Here is a 19896-nt window from a genome sequence, read left to right on the forward strand (position 1 = left end):
GAACAGCTCAAGGAAGCATTTTAGTAGAATTGCCCACAAAACTACTAAGTTGTTTAAAATTGTTTTTAATATTTCTGTTAATGCTGTAACCCACCCTGGGACCTTAGGGTGAAGGGTGGGTAATAAACAAATAATTATTATTTATAATAATAATAATAATCAGAGTGGTGCTTTGGCAATGCCTGCATGTGTGTTGGTGTGGTGCATTGGAGTGAGAGAAACCAATTTCAGATACAAGCATTACAACTTAATGGACTACAAATGTTGGGTTTTACTTGAAAATTTTGGGCCTTGAATTTCATGTGGCATAAAGAGGGCCTTAAATTTTGAAATCTTGAGATGCGGATTTTATTTCTACTCCTCCGCAAGCCATCATGACTGGCCCCGGACACTACAGAATCTCACAATCTCCACTCTGAGAGTGGGAGGGAAAATAAAGGAGATGTTTACTCTTTGAAGTTAATGGAGTGACACAGTGTGTTAATGGGCTATTTACCAACACTGCCTCCTCTGTCTCTTGTTTTACAAGTGAAAATGCTTCATGGCTGTGCTTTGGCATTGGGTTGGCCCAAAAGGGGTGACTCTGGCTCTCCTCCACTCGCCATTCAAGCACAAGTAAACTGAAGGGGGAAGAGGAGTGATTTTTTTAAAAAGAAAGAATGAGTAAGGGAATGCAAGACCCCCACTTGTAAATTAGACTTTTTATAAAAATGCAAATTTTTGTTTTCAAAACTTCCTAAAATGACCAACAAATTTAGTCACACTTTCTTAGAAGATTCAAAGTGCAAAGAGACGTGTGAGAATCAAGAAATACTCACACACACATAAATATACTTTGAAAAGGAAATATTTTGTGGAGAAAGACAAATTGGACACCGTTATTCATTTCATGGGGACAGTTTCTGTTGCTGAGCATGCATGAACTTTGAATAACATCCAGAATGGATATTACATTGAGCATGAGATTTCTTTTTCTTTTTGCCTGCAGGGCTGGCTCAAGATTTTGTGCTGACCAAGGAAAATCAGTAAATGGTTCTCCCTCCCTGCCCAGGTCAAGGTGCTTAGAACTCAAGATCTCTGAGGCAAAATGTGCACTGCTATAGCTCAATGGTAGAGCCCATGCTTTGTATGTAGAAGGTCCCAGGTTCAATCTGGGTCATCCCCAGCGAAAAAGATCAAGCAGCAGATGATGGGAAAGACCTCTGCCTGGGACCCTATTGCCGGTCAAAGAAGACAATGCTGGATTTCATGGCCAAACAATCTGATCTAGGGCTCGCCCATACTCCCACTTGTCCAGAGCCTAGAAAGCATGGGGCCTAGTGGGTTTCTGCTCGTCCCATGCTTTCAAGGCATGGGCCCAAGTGGCTTTGTTTTCACCCTACTGCTTTAGCACTAAATTGGAACAAACGGCAATCCACAGAAAATCCAATTGCTGTTTGTTTTGATTTAGCACTGAACCACGCATTTCCCCAGGGGAAAGCAGTGGGGCCAAGATGAGCCCCAAGTCTAAGGCAGCTTCCAAGGATGAATGTCCCTAAGCTGTCACAACAGGCAAGCAAACTCACCCCCGCCTACTTTCCCCCTTATCCTGCTCATGCTCCCCTTCTAATACAGAAAGTGAATATCTCCCAGCTGCTCCCAGGTGAACCGGCAGCTCTGAGGATTGATGGGCGTGCTTTGGAAAGTGTATCCTTCCTTTCTTGAAGGCAGATGCTACAAGCAAAAATCCCATTGCAGCCTTTTGGATTATAGAGAAATGGATTGCTGTGAAAATCTATAGGGCTGCACAGCACGTTATCGCAAAGCTGTCCACCTGTGTCTTGCCACAGATGGGAGATTGTAAAACACCATGCGAGAGACTGAAGCATGTTCCCTGTTCGTGGTAATGCCACCTGCTATGGGAAACAAAGAACAGGGGAGTTTGGCACTTGAGCACACTAAGGGAATTTAACCTGTATTGTAAATTATCCCACTGAGGAGGAGAACTGAAAATGGGGAGGTGTCCCCCCTTTCACCCACTTAAGTGGGGGGGGGGGAGACAAGGGAGAGTATGGGGCAGAGTCAGGGTGTGTGTGTGTCTAAGTATGGAAAATGTTTATTCTTCCTCTCGTTGTTATTGGGCAGCATGAGCTGACCAGATAGGAGGAGGGATCAGTATACCACATTTTTCATGTATAAGATGGCCCCATGTATAAGACGACCCCAATTTTTTTTAACCCAAAATTAAGAAATTAAGTAGTTTAGCTTTGGGGGGGGGTGTCATTTCCGTCAATCGCTCACCTGCCTGCCCAACACTGCCAATCGCTTGCCACAGCCACTGCTGATCACACACCTCACTGCAGCCACCAATTGTCTGCCTGCTCGCTGCCACCAACAGCCCACTTGCCGCAGCTGCCAATCGCCTGCCCAATTGCCACAGCCACAGCCAATCGCCAGCAGGCCTTGCCACAGCCACCAACCACCCACCCAATCTCTGCTGCCAATCTTCTGCTTGCTGCTGTCGTTAATCACACGTCGTCATCCCCCGCATTCACTATCCGTGTATAAGACGACATCCAATTTTTGCCTAGTTTTTTTTAGCAAAAAGCATCATCATATACACGGGAAAATACGGTAACTAGAAGGAGTCTGAAGGTTGCAGTTCAACTGTCTTGAGAATCCAAAGATGCTTTACACACCATAAATTTAAAGCAAAAATCCCAGAAATTGACGTTTGCCCTTCACAAAGCTTTAATTGCCAACACACTTAAAAACTACAGTTCCCAGGATTCTTTGGGAAGGTGCTTTAAATGTGTGGTGTGTATTTAGCCCTAGACTGTAGGCCAGGGGAGAAAGGCCTTCAGGCACATAGAGCAGTGCTGTATTTGTAAATTGGGAGTAGGGTGGCCACTTATGCACAACCACCACCACCCCAAAGAAGACACAGATTTGGACATAAAACTTGAATATGCTAATTTATATGTATGGATAGAAGTTGGAACATTGTTACTACAATTTAAACAGAGATTATACAATGTGTCTCACCATAGGTATATAAGGGGCAAGTATTTATTAAGGACTTAAACATCAGGCAATGGCAGGGACAGCATGCACATAAATTAAATCAGGGAAGAATGTGCTCGGTTACCATGCTTAAAGCAAACTGCCCAAAACATATTAAAGCCCCTTCATTTTGGCTGGAACCTCCTCTTCTTTACCTTCATTTTGGGCAAGTAAGGCTTCATTGCATCCTTGTAAATACTCTTCAAGCACTTCTAGTTTTGTGCCTGTAAGTGTCTTAACTAAGGCAGATTCATTAATGAATCATCGCTGTACAGCTGATAAGAACTACAGATTCCTATGCAGAAACCCCCACTGATAATCAAGCAACATGGCACTTGCTTCATTCAGGTTTTTTTGGGGGGGGGGCTTCTTTAGAGTGGGATGCCTGAGAGGGAATTTGTACAGGTGAAAAGTCTGCTTGGAAAAACTCTGCTGCCACCCAGGTGATAGCTTTTGAAGAGCATCTTCCAGACCCTACTTTCTCTTTTTCAGATCTTTGAACCAGACATGGCAGTCCTTCAAGAAGTGTCTCAATTAGATGGCTGTCCTCTGCTAAGAGGAGAATAGGACCACCGTAAGGGAGAGATGCTGGAATGAAATTGTCCTTTCTCCCTATGATGGTCATATCCCAGCTGCAGTGTTGATTTTGCTTGCTCTCAGTAAAGGCTTTTCCTTCTGTCCTGCTTCCCATGGCTTCACAGTTGGTACTTATAGTGCCGAAAACACTCTGCTCGGCTAAGCAATGCTATTGAGGCCTTGGACTGAGTCCAAATCCCCACTGAGCCACAGAGCTCCCTGGGTGGTCCCGGACATGCCTGCCTCTCTTTCGTCAATCACCCGCTCACCCACTTCAACATTCGTGTGATTTGCTGCATCCTCCTGAAGATCAGAGCCCCATCAAACACGACACAGTATTTGATTTGTTTTTTCTCATGGCAAGTTTTCAATGCAGAAAGAAGAATAAGAAGAATAAAAAGACAAGTATTTACATATCTGTAGGAATAACTGTGCTTTTGTATTTGCAGGTTGCGGAAAAAGATTTCTCCCCGAGTTCAGCTGGACATTTGGGTAAGTATAGTTAAGATTGCGACCTGAAACTTTCAGATTGTGAGTCCAAGCTGGCTGCTGCTAAAAAGGACAGAGTTGTCAAATGCTAATTGTTTGGCTAAAAGCCAAATTATTTTTATCCTTTTTAAAAAACGAAAGGAAGAAAAAGGTTTAAATATGCAACTGAATAAATACGGAAGAAGTCCCTGCTTCTGAAAAAAGAGCTCTTCTGTAAAGATCGGCTTTTCAAACTGGAATTGCAGAATCGAATTCGGCTTTCTTCCTGGACTTCAGGAAACTCCTTTCACGACGCTTCACAACACTCTAGCCTTCCAGATTGCTCTGTGGGAAGAAGCCTTCATTACAGATAAGCATTAACTAATTAGATTTGGAGTTGATAATGTAGGTGACCTTTTCAAATGGCTTGCGGTGGCCTTCCCATGCACAAAGCTCTCTCTTAATATTAGCTAGAGTTTATTTACCAATATGTGGAACGTGCCACTGCAATTAAAGTGTTCCACTTTTCATGTTCTGAGGGATGGGGAATGCAGCACTGAGGACCAGCTAAGGCAAGGTTTCTCTAATGGTGCAGTCCCAACCATCCTTGGGCATACAATTCATTGTAGCCATCATTTCTTTTGCTTTTACCTTTTCTCCTAGGGACAGGTTTCTGCTTGCTTTTTCCTCTTGCCCTTGTTAAGGATCGGAAGTTGTTTCTCAAGTGGTGAGTCTGGGGTATTTTACGGGGAGGGAACTGAACTTTTAAGAATTATAATGATTTTTATAATTAATTTTTGTCTATTTTGTAGGTGGCACAGAACCAAGATACTAATGTTGTTTTATTGTTTTTGGCAAATGCGGGGCTGAAAGGCAAGGTCTTATTGGTTTTTAGCTTATGGGAGAATTGGGATTATTAAGACCTTATTAAACAGCAGAAGAAAAGCATATGGTAAAAGCACATTTGGTTGTTTGTTATATAGAAGTGACCTGTGTTAATTTGCCCTGAGAGGGCTGTTTGTGGTTGTAGGTTTTATAAGAAATGATATCTGTAAACCTGTCTCAGAGTGACCATTCATTAGGCTGCTTGTTTTTATTTTGTCGTTATGAAATGTATTACAGTAATCTTTACGGTGTATTAGTCATATATGCAGCCTCCTATTTCTTGAATATTGCACATCCCAACTTGGTTGTGCCTTAGGTTGCAGTTTTGTGTCGGGTTTGATTTCCTTTTGTTTCTCATTCAAGCTCTAGAATATTCCCACATGGCTTGAGAGTGATATTCCTGGAGTTAAGGCAGCAGCAGGCAGTGGTGGCTGGTCCAATGCAACCAATGGGCAACTGCCCCAGCAAGCTCAGTCTGCCTTCAGCCAAGCTCCACCTGCCTGCCTTCATACTTACAACCTGTCCATGGGGTGGCGCTGTCAGCTTCCTCCTTAGTCTCAGGGCCCGTCTACACTTCCTCTTGTTCCATACCTAGAAAGCATGGGTCTGTGTGTTTTTCCCCTTGCCCCACTCTTTTCCCAGGGAAAACCTGCTCTTTAGCTCTAAACCAGAACAGATGACAATTCACGGAAAGCCTGAATTGCCCTTTGCGCCAACTGAGTGCTAAAGAGTGGTTTTCTCCAAGGGATAAGCCCTCAGTGTTGTAGCCCTTGTGGGAGGAGGGTTGGGAAAATACTATAACTAATTGACTTTGCCTATCATTGCCTCTGGCTCCACCTACTGTTGACCTCCAGCCTACAGCCTGAAATAGCATTGGTCTGTGGGAAATAAAAATGGCTGCCCCCCATTGGGACACTGCTGCCATCAGAAAAACCCACAGCCTTGGATAGGGGTTGTGGGCTGTGCCAGGGTGCTGGGGCACTTGCAGCAGCCAAAGGATGCCAGGTGATGTCATTAATGCCCTAATGAGATGTGGCATTAAAACATTTCATCTTCCTTACCACATTGAAAAAAACTATAAATGCAGTCTGACGAAGCTGTTATTTTGCACAGAGAAACAGAGATGGGGGTGTTGCCTAACCCTTTCTAGTCCTGCCTTTTTCTGCTGGAAATTACTCGCTCTGCTATTTTTCTACCTGTGGGGTGGTAGAACGTATCCACATTTTTCTCTGCAGGAAAAATACCACCTGAGAGGGGTGGTGGTGATTGTGAGCTAAAAAGATCATAGTCCCTTGCTGTTGACCCTTCAAACTTCCCCTTCCCACAGAATTGCAGTCGTTACAGGCTGCTTTTGGGTTGCTTTTGATGATGTTGTTGTTAAAGGGAAATGACACTGGGGAAAATCTACAGGTGACTGATCTTATATAAATCTGGATATCTCCAGGTTGGATTACTTCAGTGCACTCTATGTAGGGCTGCCCTTGAAGTCGGCCCAGAAGCTGCAGCTAGTGCGAAATGCAGTGGCCCAACTGCTTAGGGGATCAAGTATCACCACCATATTATGCCACTGCTGAAAGAATTGCACCAGCAAGCTAAGATCAAGGCGTTGGTTGTGGCGTACAAAACCATAATCAGCTTGGAACCAGAATACTAAAAAGATAATCTCACCCTTTATATCAATGCATTCCAGAAAAAGGTATCTGCAGGCATCTTTCAGATACCATCTTATCAGGAGATCTGTTCCATATGATGTAGGAATTGGGTCTTTTGTGAGGTGACAGTTCCCTTACAGTATGTGTGTGTGTGTGTATATCTATTGTCTTTTCGGCACCTATGGAACCTTCGTCAACAAGCCTTTTAAGTGGAGATCTTTATTCTGCTCTCTATCTGCATTAGATGTAAAATTAGTTATGTACGAAATTGTTTTTAGCTGTTTTTACAGACTGAATTGTTATTACTGTTTTTCATATAGAATAGTAATTGTTTCTCTTGTTGATGTTTTTATTGCAAAATGGCTTTGAGATATGTCATGGAAAACAATTCCATCAGCTGGATCATATAATTATTATTTTTAAAAGTTACATGCTTTCCACCTGCACACCTGTGCTGTGTTTCACATAGCCATATCTTCGGTCCTACTGGCATTCATGCAGTCACCTTAAAATGCACCCACAATCTTTCTCTCCTCCCCCCCCCCCACATGCATGTACTTGCATGTATATTTATATGCATGGACACAGGGACGCACTGGCCATTGGGTGACAGTTCAGGCCATAGAGAGCAGCACCGGATTTTGATTTGTTGGCTGTCAGTCAATGACTTGAATGTCATGGGCATTAGGACTGGGAGATCAGGGAGAGCTGTGGCTGTCACAGAGCAGCTGTTGACACTCATCTGATGAAGCTGTTAATTTAACTGGAGTTTACTGAATGGCAATTAGGCGGGGCCTCATTACCAGCAACGAGTAGAGCAAAGGCACATTATAAGAACCCAGGGAAGGAGAAGGCAGAACATCAGGGAAATGGTGCCAAAGTGTCATTTAGGATCTGGAGTTATGCATCTGAGCGCCCTCTGATAGGCTGCCCTTCCAAATGCTCACAGCTGGAGTTAGGCATCGCAGGCTGACAGGCCTGCAGGTCTGGAGATGAGAGACTAAAGGAGGGCTCTCAGCGGAGGATGAAAGGAGGGGGGTGAGAGTCTGCTTAAAAGTAGCAGTAAACAGCAGTGTGTGGAAGCAAACACCACATTCCCCGAAAGGAGAAGGGGCATTTCCTCTCCATCACATCCAGGCTGTATGTAGATGGTCCTAGGCTTGGGGACGTATTTCAGCCATACAGAAGTCTAAGGGTGCATCAGGGCCAGATTAAAGGGCATGGGATCCCTATATTGTGGGGCTGAAAATATTTTCCATGCACTTACCCCTGTGTTCACATTCACATACGACGGCTGTATAAAGGTATACACCCCTCCCTACCTCATATCCCGGCCACCCCCTTTATCCTGTCCCACCACTCAAATGTTCCCTAAATGAGAACGACCCAGCAAGCAAAGGTCTGCATGTTGGTACATGACAGAAGAAGTGTACCATTTTGGCCACTGCAGGGCTCACTTACCTTACTGAAACGAACTAGCCAGCATGCTCTGAGGTTTATTGGAGTTTATTTGTTTGCAGTTGTCAAGGCACAATTTTATAAATTGATATCAACATAGGTCAATGCAAAAACAACATATAAGGGCACACCAGAATTATAAAAGAGAATCCGCTTTTGCAAACTGTTTCCCAGGTTTTGTGGCTGCACAAGCTAAAACAAATTTCATGTATTTGCTAGTTAGCAAATATTTGGAGACTGAGAAAGAACAGCAGTCCTGCCCAAAAATGACACCAACGGATCATTTCAACTTGACACAGAGCCTTCAGTTACACTCAGTAGTGGGACCATATGTTGGGTGGTGGCTGTTGCCCTGCTTGATGGCTTCCATGAGTTATCTGGCCAGCCACTGTTAGAAATTGTATGTTGGAACTAGATGAACAGTCAATCTGAACTAAGAGGGCTCTTAACAGTGGCAAGAACTGTACTTGAAAGAGGCCACAGCCTCTCTCTGGCTCCACTTCTGGCAGCTGCTATCACAGCATAGATTTGGTGTGCATGGCTCTGCCCTTTTCTGGGCAGAAAGTGTGGGATTAATTAACAGATTAATTCGCTACTCCTTTCCACCACACCATTCTGTTGTGAAAGGCACAAAAACGGGGAGCAGCTAAGAGCGGACATTAAAATTTCAGAGGAATACAATAGCTGAGGAGACTCCTCTCCACTAGCTGAGAAAAAGCAAATGAGGAACATTTGCTTCCCATGAAGCTCTCATCGGAAGGCACCTGGTAAAATTAACATACTAACAAGTTTTGAAATGAACAAACATTTCTTTGCACAGTCCAGCATTGTTCTCTGGAGCTCACTTCCATAGGATGACGTGATGGCCAGCTGTATAACTGGGTTAAGTAAAAGACCAGACAGATTTATGAAGGCGGGAAGATCAGTGGCCGTTAATGAATGCCACAGTTCAACACACTTCTCCATACTTGTCCCGCTACCTCCAGCCTAATGCTACAATCCTATGCAGACTTACTTGGGAGTAAGGAAGGGGGAGAAATGCAATTCAGTTCATATTTAAATGCAAATCCCACTTTCAGGAACAATTTGTGAACCAAGACACTGCCATTCATTGAAATTCACACTCCTCCGAATTTTGCAGTGCGGCTCTCCAGCTAAGCAATGTGTGCAAAAACACATAAATTTGAAAAAACAAGATGCAAAAATAAATTAAGTTACAGAAAATTCATTTGCAAACAAGAATAGGCAGAATGGCATACAAAAACTTGTTTATTAGGGAGAAATTCACAATAAAATGCTGGTGAATTTTCATTTTATATATATATATATATAGAGAGAGAGAGAGAGAGAGAGAGAGAGAGAGAGAGAGAGAGAGAGAACTGATGTGCAAATTTGAAGAACTGACCTTAAGGTTGGAAAAATTAGAAAATGAGAGAAACATCATCATCATCATCATCATTATTATTTATGCACCCTTCACCTGAAGGTCTCCGGGAGCGTTAAAACAATTTAAAATACAACACTAAAAACACTTTTAAAAACATACCATTACCAAAAAATGCAATCACAAAAAACAGGGGGAGTTCTGAAAATATACATCTCAGGTGTCAAAGGGTACAGAGAAGTATCTTCTTGGCAGACTCTCAGCAGTAAGGGTTACTATGGGGCTCACTTACCAATTAACATGCTTAGGATCAGGATACATACTTGTCAGTAGTATACTTTTTCTTACCGAGTACTTTATATATATATTTATCATGAACTCTTTGGCTCAGAGATGTTTAATAGTGACTTACAAAGCTGTGAGAATGGCTTTGTATTTTGGTGCAGGGGCCTGCATTATATTTTTTCCAAATATTTGACTAACATCTTAGGTCAGATGCAACTAAGTTTTACCCAAAGTGGAACCACTGAAATAAATAAACCTATCTCAACCATGTTGAATACCACCCCAAATATTCCAGAAGGAAGAAGAGAGGAATTAAGTTCAGCTTTGTTTTCTAATGCAAGCTTACCTGATTTGCCTGATTTCAATCAATATACAAACCAAAATTCAGTGATCCTTCAAAATTCACACTTCTCCAAAGTTTGCAATGACTTCTCCAGTTGACAAAGTGTACAAAAAGTACCGTATATATTGGGGAAATGCATATATTTTTTAATAACAGTGAAAACAATATACAAAAATACATTGTATTAGAGAAATGTTCATGCATGTGTATTACAGGCGGAATTGCATACAAGACTATGCATATTAGGGGAAATGCACACTAAAAAAGAAGAATTTATGAGGATTTTTCAAACAAAGAATCACAAACTGATATGAAAGTGTGGCAAACTTGACTTAAGACTAGAAAACCGAAAAACAACCTGAGAGAAACAGAAATTGACAATTTCATCTTCCAACCAACTATATATTTTTTACCTCTCACCATTGTATCTAATCACCAACATTTCTCTAGCATCTGAAAGGGTATCTCTTAAATGGTGAACAAATCCTATGAGTTTGAGTCCAGAAATCTGTGGTCTAGAGTTACCCTGTTTCCAGACAAAGCCTGCATTGTTAAAAGCTCCAGGCCTAGACCCTCACAGACTCAGGTCTAGTGAGGGTGTTGTCACTGTCACCACTGCTACAGAGGGGAGATGATGGGTGGGTGCCTGACCTAGGTACTGTCATGTGAAGGAAGCGAATGCAGGACAAAAGGCAAGGCCGTGAGTGTACTGAAGTAAAGGGAAAGTGGCAATGATGTGCTGGACCTTGCTAGGCTTGGATCCAGATCTGGCAAAGCCCTGATTCACATTGGGACACACAGCAATTAGCTTTACCCGCGTGATCCTTGAGCTCTGACTGTTGTCAAGAAGGAGAGGGCAATTATGACAATGACTTTGCCTTGTGAGGAGTGGGTTCATGAGGCTATCAGCACATCCTTTAACCTGGGTGCATGCATAGTTAAGTTTTCTTCAGGGGGCCTTGGTTCTCCAGCCCCCCAGCCCCAGCCCCAGCCCCAACCCCATAGCAATCTTTCAAGGTTCCCCATACAAGTCCACAAGGGATGGCCTCCAGAATGCACTTCTGAATTATGGCAATTTCACATTTCACTAGCAACCCCAGATACGATTAGCAAGTGGGTGTTGGGAATCCTTTGGCTCAATGGTCAAGGTGCCAGCAGTATCTTTAGCTTGGCAGATTTAGACCTGGGCATGCCAGGTAGCATTTTCTGGCATCTGATTTGACTTGAGCATATTGGTAACTAGATTAATTCTTGGCATTTACATACCACTGTAATGGGTCTCCACATCCTTTCTAGCATCAAAGTGCTCGAAAATCACTCAGCTCTATACAATGTTCACTATGCAAAGTTCAGCAGAACCGGTGAATCTCAGCTTAAATTCCATCAATTTATTTATACTTCCTGCTGCAATACTGAGTGAGCCAGCAACACAAGGAATTAGGGGTAGGGGTAGGGAGGCAATGGGGGTCCAGTTCAGAAAATTCATTCATACGATGACCAAATGCTTCTGGTAATTGAGCAAGACACTCACAAACAAACATACACAGAGAGAGCCAGACAGTGGTCTCACACAATTCCACTGCCTTTTAATGGTGCTTGTGCTAGAGCACTTCCCAATGGATTGTTACCCTTTATCCCTTAGATCCAGAAGGCAATTCAAAGAATCAGTCAAGGAAAGGGAAGCGAGACTGAAATCCTGTGTGTGTCTGAATCGATGCAGACCCTGAAAGCCAAAGAATCCCCAGTAGGACTCGGCCGGCTATTGTCCCAGCTCCCCCTCGCACCAATTAGCTTAATTCATTTTTCCTCTTGCCTGTTCTGAGCCAGAGAAGGGGGAGGGAGGGTTTAAATAAAAGGATGAGAATAGTCCCTACTTGACCTCTCTTTTCCCCTAGGAGTTGGCAGGGGAGAGGAGAGGAAGCCGTGAATAAAAAGGAACTCGTGTTTACAGGAGTGATTCTCCCATTAATGGCAGCATATGTTTGCATTTATTTAAACCTGCGGGGGAAGTGTGTGCGCCTGTGTGTATGTGTGTGCTGGGTGAGGGGGGCGGTGGGGGGAGAATTTCAGCCGCAGCAGCCGCAGCAGCAATATTGCACACAGCATGCCAGGTGCTTGCTGTCAGCCTAAACAAAAAAGGGGATGTCAGCATTCTGTGTGCTGGGAGGCAGGGGAAGGGGAGCTGGCAGATTCCTGTCATCGTTGCCTTCTGCCTTAATGCTCAAAATCCTGTCTTCCTACACAGAGACCAGATCAGACCAGACCGGCCTGGGGGCCAGCAAACCCACTGCCCTGGCTCCCAGAGAAGCTGCAGCACCTGCTCTTTCAGAAGGAGCAACGCTACCAGGATCCATCCAGCACAAAAGCACCCATCCTTGCCCCAGCAGCTGGGGCTGCCATAAACATGCTGTGCCATTTCAGCCACTGCAAACACACCTTTGGCCACTGTGGACACAGCCAAACACTCATTCCCCATATCTGCCTTTAAGCAATGTACTATACTGGGGATGGAATAAATGAGTAAGGAAACCCTCAAATCCCAGGTTGGGTGCAGGTTCCTTGTTCTTTTTGCACCCATTCAGGTGAGAGGGCAAATATGCAATTGAAAGAACTTTCTCACCTTGATCCCTATGTAGATAAAGAAAGGAAACATGAGGACACAACTTTATCCTTAGTGGGGCCATTTTGCCTCATGGGAAGACAAAAAATAAACCTGTGCAATTTTCAAATGTACATTCATGTGATAATGCAGATACAAAGCGGCTCAGCACTAGACTGGCCTTGTTAAAAAAGAGAACAGGGCTCTTGAACCGTTACATTAGGAGTAGCCAACGCAGTGCCCTGGAGATTCTGTTGGACTTAAAATTCCAATAACCACCTACCCATTGGTGGTGATGGGAGTCAGGGTCCAAAGGTCTCTGGAGGACCCCACATTGACTATCTCTGCTTGACGTAATTGCTAGGCAAGTTACACCTGCTGAAATGCCCTCCCCACTATGCAACAATTAAAAGTGCAAGGGTTTTGACTTCTTTTGCATTTGACCAGGCTAGTCATGATCTAGAAGAGTATCTTGTGACTTGTGAGGTGATCAGCTGAACTGCAGGAAGTTCACATGACTCAGTCAGTTGAACCACAGAAGGGTAATATGCATAGCTTTGCAATGGGGATATAAAATGGGGGAAAGTCATGTCTGTAGCCTGCCTATGGCTGGGAGTTTAAACTGTAGCTGCTGACTTGACTTATGCAATTATGTATTCCTGTTCTGAGGTTGTTATATAACTGCCTAGGAAGAAAGGTAGGCCTGTAAATTTGTTTTCTGAGGCAACTTACACACACACACACACACACACACACACACACACACACACGTTGGAAGAACTGTTTAATCATGGAACTGAGTTCCTCATATCTCAATGCCTGTTGGTGGAAAAAAATTATTTCTATACTGCTTTATATTTTTAATAAAAATCTAAAAGTGGTGTACAGCATATTAAAACAAATAAAACAATAAAACAATAGCCGGGCGATGTTCTTCTGGCTTCATGAGGAGCCTCTTTTGTAGAGCTGGTGAGTGTGGGCCCTGCCCCCTAGGGCAGGTGGATAGAGCCTTGCAGGGAGCAGCCTTGACGCCTCACAGCCGGGCAATGTTCCTCCGGCCTCATGAGGAGCCTCTTTTGTAGGGCTGGTGAGTCTAGTTAGTTCCATACAGTGCAAACCATGGAGAAAGTAATCTGTGATCCATGTGGATTGTTGTGGGGCAGTAAAAGAGAGCAGGGGAGACTGAGATCTGTAGCTACAAGATGCTGCAAATAATCAAAACATGCCACATGTAGCTAAGCGTGCTATATTTCACAGGGGAGTTTGAAGAATCTCAGCCTAGTGTGCTAGAAAATTGTTTCTTGATCCCAAATGCCATCAGAATAACCCAGATCATTTAGAACAAGACTCGGGTGGCCACCTGAGTGATCTCTGTAGATCAAAATCTCAAAATCTTTAGCAGACTGAAATGGAGGACCATTCATGACATCTCTGAAGCGATCAGATGTTGCTTTCCTCTGCATAAATTCTGAGGGCAGCTTCACAGGACAGTGTATGCTGTTTTCCCCACAGGTAGAAAACTGTCATAGGTGAAACAACCGTTGGAAAGAAGAAAGGCTATGGTACATCCTTAGGTACCTCTGATTCTGCCCTGCAGAGGCCAATGGTGGATCTTCACACTTGCTTCCTTATTGTGGTGCACATAATCTGGAAGCTGATGGAAACCGTAGCCCTGGATGGCTCCGAAAAGCTGATCTGTGTAGGCTTCTTCCTACACTGCAGTTTCCCTCCAAAAAGCTGATCAGCACCAGCTGTCCGGTCCATATTGTGACAGTGAAGCAAATACTCCCACCCCAATTCACACTTGATGAAGCGCATGACTTCTCCTACACAAAGATTATCTCTATATACGGTGAAAATAGAAAGCAAAGAATGAAGCGGCCTTGAGGTTCCATGTCGGGAACGGATACCCTTTGAAAAATTGGACGAATGCCTTCACCACCACCAACTTACTAGCCTACTCTATGGTGCCAACGGCAGCTAATAGATGTTTCTGAAAGCAAGAAAACATCTCTTCTTATTTCACAACTGCTCGTTCGCCACATGTTCTCTCATTGCATTGTGCCGGTTGCTCCCACGTCAAGAGAAATCCGATTTATGTAATGGCAGCTTGTCAGCACTTGGCTAAAACAGTGCTTGCTCTCCGCTAGCATAGCAGAACAAACATAAACACAGAATTACTAGGCAGCCAAGCTTTGCTAATATTTATCTATGATTAGGGAGATCAATCACTGTTAATTGATAGCTTATTGCTTTCACATGCCACTTTGTATGCATTTATCCTTTTATCTTTGCCACGAGCCTTTTAGGCTCATTTTTTCTGTGCGTGACAAGGTATTGCAGAGCAGGAGGCAAAAGTTGGCCATCTTTGACCTGGACCTTATTGGTGGGGAGGTCAATTGCTTCTTCCTTTCTGTAATCACAACAGTATTCAATGCAGGTCATTGAAATGCAAGTGTGGAAGACAAGGCCCCCAAAAAATTTCAATGAAGAAATATTCTAAAAGCAGGTACTCTCCTTGCTTTCTCTGGTTTTGCTTTCCTTTTCTTTAAAAAGCTGCATCTGGAAAATCTTTTTTTAATTTTATAAAAATACAAAATTATTTTTAAAAATGGAGATATGAAAACACCCATGACAACAGCTGTTTGCTGGTTACACATGATCCATCTTAGTATTTTTCCACCATCAGGTTTGTTTGTGAGCAGATCTATGAGTTAGATGCAGAGCAGAGGCTTAGAATACAGCTGCATGCTTGTAAGCCACGACTGCACATGCATACCATATCAACATGCCCCAGTGACCAGCTCTTTTGTCATCCCTTACTGGGGTGTCACTTGGCTAGAAACTCCACCAGCCTCATTAGAATGCATTCATCCTGCAGGCTGAGCCCCAGTGATGACATTAAAGGATTATTCCCCTCTAGTTCGTGCACGTCTGTCTTGATTGTCCATGTGGCCTGTACCTGCTCATTTCAAAGATATAGCTCACAACTTTATCAGCACATATCTTAACAACCTTTATCCTGTCTTGCTGACATCCTTGAAAAAAGACCACCCCCAAGTTGATCGCCTAGTCTTGGCCACAGACTAACAAATGCTGATAAGATGGTATCAAGGAGGTGCGCAGTGGAACGGCTATAACCTATGGGACAGCACAACTTTACACGCCAAAGATCCCAGGCATCAATCGCTGGCATCTTCACTTAAAACAGGTATGAGGAACCTTTGGCTCTTCCAATCTTGCTGAACTACAACTCCCATCAGCCCCAGTGAGCAATCCCTCCACAAGGGAAAGCTGCACTGTTCAATTTGGAACTAGTTGAACTCCAGGATCCAATTGCCTGGTGCTGTATAAAAAACGTACATTTAAAACACATGGCTTCCCTCAAAGAACTCTGGGAACTTTAGTTTGTTAAGGGTGCTGGGAATTGCTCTATGAGGGGTAAACTGCAGTTTCCCAGCTCTTTAGGGGAAGTTACATGTTTCAGTTGTACAGTGTGTTACAGTTAACCAGCTAGAAGGCAAATCCAGTTTGGCGCAACTTGCTTAGAAGCTTCTTCCAGTAAGAACAGGAAGATTCCTGAATGTACAAGCCAGATGAAAAGTTAGGGTCAGTGGATGCATCAGTGTGAAGGCCTCTCTAAGTTCTTCCACATTGCTGCTGTGATAAACCTCCCTGTGTCACCAGTCACCACCCAGTCAGAAGGGCAATTTTCTCCACAAGCAAACCTTTAGAAACTGAAATTTTGGCTCTTGCATAGAGAAAAATCTCTCCAACTGTCCTGGCATTCAAACTGCACACAAACCACCACTTCACACACACACACACACACACACACACACACACACACACACACACACGATAACAGATGCCACATGGGGTGATTTAAAGCTATCTTCACATTGCAGCTTTAAACTAGATTATCTCTGACCTCATCCAGCTATAAAAACCTGTGAATGTATCAAGCCCTTGTCAAAGCTATAATCCATAACTTGCATTGGGTTTGCTACTAGCTTTTGTTTCATCACAAGGCACACACTCTCCTCTCCACCCTATGTTTTTGCAAACATCTGTTTTTCAAAAATAACACAACACACACACACACATTCTTTCACCTCCCTACCCTGTTCCCTGCCCACCCTCCTTGGCTGCCCTCTGTCCGATACATTCCTGGCTCTCTCCTTCCCACCCACCTTTCCTGCAACGCTCAGATAAAAGCGTTTGGGTAGCGTCGCCCTTGTCATATAAATCCCACCATAATTCTCTCTTTCCTGTTAAGCGAAAGAAAATAAACGTGTACGGCTGTTACTGGAAGCCAAGCTGTGGGACTGCTTTAAATTCTCTTCTTATTGAGTCTGGGCTGAAAATCATTCAATTCTGCCGAGGACACAGATATGCGTTTGCACACACACACACACACACACACACACACGGAGGTGTGTGTGGTGGGGGAGAAAAAGAGAGAGACAGGGAGCAAGAGGCAGGCGTGTATAAATATCTCCAGCTCTCCAGATATCCGTCAGATTTATTCCTCTGCCAAGCCTGCAGAAAATTGACTTGTTTCATGGAGGCAGGCTATTGACACATTACCGCGAGGAGGGTTAGGAGAGAAAGCAGTGAGACTGGCGCCCCCTCTATTAGACGATAATGTAATCAGCAGTGTGGGAAATGAGTGTGGGTAAAATGGCATCGCTGACATTTATATTAGAGGATATTGATGGTGGGAGCTGTGACCGCATCTATCCTACCTCCCGTTTGCTGGGATTGACACAGACGGCTCTTGTTTGGCTGGATTCGCTCTCTCTCCCTTTCTTCTTAGCTGGGTGGCTGGCTGCTGTCACAGCAGATAGATAATTGAAAAATGGATCTCACCTTTCCAGCAAACAGGAGTGGTTCAGGCAATTACTGTAGAGGTTACCTACTCAGTCTGAAGGCTTCGTCTCCGAGAGAGATTCAGAGGAAATTGGATTTTACATGGATGTTTTATTCTGGCAGCAGTTTTAGTATAAATAAAGGCAAGGAGACAGAGAAGAGGTGTAAGGATGAGTGAGAGCTGCACAAAAGGGACTTGACAGAGAGGCAGCGTGCGCGTGTGAGCGCGCCCGGGTGCGCCTGGGTGAGATTAATACACCCGCTGCCAGCCCTCCAGGGGATTTCTGGTTTGTTGTGCATTGTGTGCGCGCACGGCTTTTAAAAAAAGAAACAGAAAGAAAGAAATCGGAGGCTAAAGGAGGTTAACTTCCTCAAGGCCGCACAACTAAGCCTGCCCTTGGAATAAAAAAGAAATGGAAGGGGGTGGGGTGGGGATTCCATTCCCGGAGGAAATAACAAAAGGTGGGAGGGGGAGAGAAAATAAAGGAGGAAGCGTAGAGCCCCCATCAAATGCGCTCTGGACATCTTTGTTTTTCTCTGCTGTCCCACCACCCAGAAGATTAGGCCACAGGCCTCCTGTGTTTTAACAGATCTTGCTGGGATAAACCAATGGACCACCTCATCCGCTATTGAACCTCCTACAGGGGGAATATAAATGGAGGAGTGACCATGATGACAATGGAAAAGAAGTAAATAACAGACATCACAAACAGAAAGCTTCAACTCTTGACCATTGTTTCCACATAGATGTTCAGGTTTATACTCAGTACAGGACCAATGCCTTGGCCATCTAGCCATTAGCTCTTGACATTCAACTGCCTGATGGCCTCCATATCATCCAGGAGATTTCAGCCGCAGGGATAAGAAAGGAAGAGTCGTTCTGTTGTCTGGAGAGTCTGCATTGAGAAGCCGTTTTCAACGGAGGCCAGCAACGGAAATGTGCAGTTGTATTGAGCCAGCACCAGGTGTTGGAATTTTGTGCCCCTAACAATTTTGCGCCCCGGGCAACCGGCCCTGTGCCCCCACCCACCCACTGCCTCATAAACATACAGGCTTCTATAAGGAGTCTCAGAGTGCACCTGCATGGCAGCAGCTAAGGGTGCTTTTCAAACTTTGCCTCTGTGCATTTGTCAGTTAATATATATATCGGTGTATAGATCGGGGAGACCATCTTGACTATGAGTCCTGGAAGACTCCTGCCTTGCTGCCTTGCTGGCCTTCCCCACAACCTGGCCTGTGAGGGCGGGGCCCTGACTGACTCCAGCTACAAAAGCTGAGGATGCTGAACAGACTCTTGGATTGGGGTATTGGTTAGGGGTTTTTGTTGTGGGGGGTATATTGCTGTTGTTTACGTGTGTGTTTTTTGTATCTTTATTTTGGATCCTATTATTTATGTGGAAATTGTTCTTTTTGGTTGTGTACCTTTTGACATTTTGTGTATTGTTTATAACTACTTTTGTTACATTTGTAGTTATGTAATTTTTTTATAGGTTGTAAGCCACCTTGAGCATGGTTTTAACTTTGGAAAAGTGGAATACAAATAAAAGGAATGATTGACTGATATTACGATGTGATCTATATACCGTATTTTCTTCTTTTTCAAAAAAGTAGCTGGCATTCCATTTTGGCTGCTAATGACTATGTCATGAAAAGCCTTGAGATGATGTTTTTCATGACTCTCAGAGGTGCAATCCTGTTCATGTTTACTTGATCATAAATCCCACTGGGTATAGTAGGGCTTAATCCCAGTTAGTGAGTGTAGGATTGGCGCCTTAGTTGCCATTCCTGAGTTGGGACAATCATGCATATAATCCAGCTGTATATATGCATAGTTTTCATGATGTTTACGTGTCTAGATTACTGTATATAACGGGAGGAAAGATTTCTGAGACTCATTTTAAATGAAATAGATGTATGCTTCTGAGTGCAACCAGAACGTGTTCTATATGATTTTATGGTTTGCCATAATTTGGGTTTTAATATATGGTGAGCAGTGTTAGATGGAGTAACCTAAAAGTGGCCTGTAAATAATAAAATAAATAAGTAAACTAGCGTGGATTCAGGTGGCCTGACCTGGATTTGAGCCCCTCTTCACACCCTTGCTTGTGCAGTTGCAGACCTCTGGTGCTGTGCCACCCTTTACACAGTTCTCAACCCGCTGCCTGGGTGTAAACCTTGACTTCTCTTTGCTCCCTTTTTTTCGTTCTCCTCTGCCTGTCCCCTAATGTCAGCTCTGGAGGCTCCCGTATCACTTTCTTGCTGATTAAATCATCTCTGACATGCACCGTGGCAGCCTTGGCCTCATGTGAAGAGACTGTCTCTAGGTGACTCT

At 43.8% G+C, this 19896-nt stretch overlaps 1 long non-coding RNA gene across 1 annotated transcript; it reads left to right on the forward strand.

The window, feature by feature from the left end:
• Window positions 1-4066: 4066 nt before the first annotated feature.
• LOC310707834 lies at window positions 4067-13856 on the forward strand. Its single transcript, XR_014526743.1, has 3 exons — window positions 4067-4110; window positions 4750-4813; window positions 12339-13856. It is a non-coding gene; the product is annotated as an uncharacterized lncRNA (long non-coding RNA).
• The last annotated feature ends 6040 nt before the right edge of the window (window positions 13857-19896 follow it).

Source organism: Podarcis liolepis (assembly GCF_965112155.1).
Source record: "Podarcis liolepis genome assembly, chromosome: 5".
NCBI lineage: Eukaryota > Metazoa > Chordata > Lepidosauria > Squamata > Lacertidae > Podarcis > Podarcis liolepis.